Below are 3,474 nucleotides of genomic sequence, written 5' to 3'. Positions count from 1 at the left end.
TACTCAAGTTGTCTGAGGACTAGCTGCCGAACCTATATTTTTTGTTTTACTTGTACTTTGTTTCTTAAATAAGGTACTTCTCTTGAAATATTTGCTTATCTCACCAGTTTTCATGGATTTTTAGGTTTCTCTATTTTCCCATAAGAATATCTAGAAAAGGGTTAATTTAATTAGTTCTGTGTATGCTCAAAGACTTACAAGTTTCTGAATTAACGTTTATATGACACTCCAGCCAACAGTAACAACAGCACAATACACATTCTTTTCAAGTGCACAGAGACCATTTAGCAAGAGAAGCCACATTCTGGGCCAAAAAACAAGTCTCAATAAACTGAAAAGGATGCAGGACATATAAAGCATCTTATTTGACCTATATTAAATTAAATTTAAAATAATAGAAAGCTCCCTGAAAATTTTCCAAATATTTGGAAGTAACACACTTCTAAATAATCCATGGGTTCAATAAGAAATCTAAAGGAAAATGGTGAAAGCCTGAATGCTTTTCCCTAAGATAAGGATGTCTGCTCTGAACACTTGTATTGGACATTTTATGGGAAGTTCTAGACAGTGCAATAAGGCAAGAAAAAAAAAGAGGCATCCTAGATCAGAAAGAAAGAAGCAAAATTGTCTTAATCACAGATAGTATCACCATCTATGTAGAAAATACAACGGAATCCACAGAAAAGCTGCTAAAAAAAAAGTGTGTTTAGGAAGGTTACAGGATAGAAGATCAATATACAAAATTCAATGGTATTTCTATATACTAGCAGACAAAAATGGAAATTTAAAAAAATGTGCAATAGCATTTAAAAAGTATGAAATGCTTCAGGATAATTCTAACGAAAAAATAGAAGAGTTCTAAACAGTGAAAAAATATTAAGTTTTCTGTTAAGAAATTAAAGAAAATCTAAACAAATGGGGAGAGATGCTATTTTCATGGGTCAGAAGACTAAATACCATTAATATGTCAGTTTTCTACAAATTCATCTATATATTCAACATAATCCCAATCAAAATCCCAGGAGGTTGTTTTCTGGTAGAAACTAATAAACTAACTCTAAAATTCATATAGAAATGCAATGGATATAAAATAGCCAAAACAACTGATAATGAACAACAGAGTGAACATCACTAACATTACTTAATTTTAAGACTCACTATGAAGCTTCAGTAATTAAGACAGTGTGGTACTGGCCTAAAAGCAAACTGAATAATGAAGTAGAATAAACAGTCCAGAAATGAGCCCACACATATAGAAGTAACTGTTTTTTGACAAAAGTATAAAGAACTCAGTGGATAAAGGATGGCCTTTTCAACGAATAGTGCTAGAACACAAGCAAAACAAAACTGTAAAAAAACTTTGATCAGGATCTCACACATATGCAAAAATCAACCAAAATGGATCACAGACCTAAATACAAACTCTAAAACAATAAAACTTCTAAACGAAAACGTAACAAAATCTTTATAAAATTATAATCCATCAAAATTTTAAATTTCTGAAAAGACAACCCACAGACTGAGAAAACATTACATAAAAACCATATTTCTTTTTAAAATTTAATTATTTTTATGATGACTTTGGTTAACGAAATCCTTAAGTTTCAGTTGTACTCTTTAACAGTAAGGCATATATATGTTTACACTGTGTGTTCACCTCCCATAGTTGAAATTTCTTTGTCATCACATATTTGACCCCTTTTACCTCATCTACCTCCCTCCTCTCCCTTCTCCCTCCCCTCTGGTAATCACTAGTCTCTTGTCCATGTCCATGAGTGTGTTTGTCCTGTTCATTTGTTGCTTTTAGGAAAAATCGTATTTCTGATGAAAGACTTGTATCTAGAGTATATAAATGACTTAAAACAACCCAATTTTTTAAATGGGCAAAATATCTTAATAGAAATTTTATCAAAGATATGTGAACTGCTAATAAACACATGAAAAGGTACCAAACATCGTTAGCATTAGCAAGCTACAAGTCAAAACCATATTCACTTCATACCCACTAGGATATCTATAACTAAAAAGACAGAAAATAATAAGTATTGATGATGATGTGGACAAACCAGGACTCAGACACTGCAATATAAATTGGTGCAGCCACTTCGGTAAACAAGTTTGGCAGTTTATTAACAAGTTAAACACAACCCCACTCCCATTCCTAGTTATCTACCCAAGAGAAAAGACAATATATCTCCATATAAACACCTATAAGCAAATACACACATCCATTATTCCTAAGAGCCAAAAAGTGAAAGCAATCCAAATGCCCACCATCTGATAAATGGATAAACAAAAAGGAATATATCCATAAAATGGAAAACTATTCATTCAGAAAATATTTCAAAAAGAAAAAATGAAGATATGTCTAAAGGACACAGGAGCCCTAAAAGAACTCCCAATGGTCAAACACTGTATTAGATTAAAACCTACAAAATAAAATGAATACCCATTAGTCTATATGATGAAAATAAAAGACTAAGGAAACATGGTTCACTAAATGTAATGTGGTATGCAGGATTAAAACCTGAAACAAAAAGACACTGGGAGAAAACTGTTGGTATTCATATAAAGTTTGGTTAATAGTATTGTACCAAAGTTAATACCTTAGTTTTTAACAAGTGTACCATGGCTATTTAAGATTAAACATTAGGGAAACTGGTAAAGTATACAGCCAGGATCAGCAGACTACAGTTCATGGGCCAAATTCAACCTATCATTTCTTTTCATAAAATTTTATTTAAAACTTTATTAAAAGCTTTTATATATCCATTCATTTACTTGTCATCTATGGCTGCTTCTGCCCTATACTGGCAGTGTTGAGTAGTTCCAAGAAAAAACACCTGGCCCACAAAGCTTAAACTATTTACTAACTGACCCTTTGCAGGAAAAGTTTGCCAACCCCCAAAACACATAAACTCTCTGTACTGTCATTCTAATTTTTCTGTAAATCTAAAATGATTCTAGAATAAAGGGTTTTTTTCAAAGTTAAATTTTCACTTAACGTATTACCCAGCCATTCTAATTCTAGGTATTTACCCGAAGAAATGAAAGAACATATCCAAAGGATAATATACAATGTTTGTCACTAGATGAACTAGATAAACTGTGGTATATCCAGAAAGTGGAACAGTACTCAGCAATAAAAAGAAATGAACTACTGACACATGCTACAACATGGATGAATCTCTAACGCTGAGTGAACGAAGTTCAACCGAAAAGAGTATGTACTGTATGCTTCCATTTATATAAAATTCTGGGGAATTCAAACTAAAAACACAGTGGCAGAAAGTAGTTCTGGACATTACCTGGGAAAAGAGGGGTATGGAGCGACAGAAGGTAAGAATTACAAAGGGGCACAAGGAAACTCTTGGCAATCATGGATATGCTCACTATTTTGATTGTGCTGATGATGAACAGTGTATACAAGTCAAAACTTATCAAATTATACATATATGTACATATATATGCAGT

This window comes from Pteropus alecto, unplaced genomic scaffold (assembly GCF_000325575.1).
Source record: "Pteropus alecto unplaced genomic scaffold, ASM32557v1 scaffold76, whole genome shotgun sequence".
Classification (NCBI taxonomy): Eukaryota; Metazoa; Chordata; class Mammalia; order Chiroptera; family Pteropodidae; genus Pteropus; species Pteropus alecto.
This window is presented reverse-complemented; position numbering follows the sequence as displayed.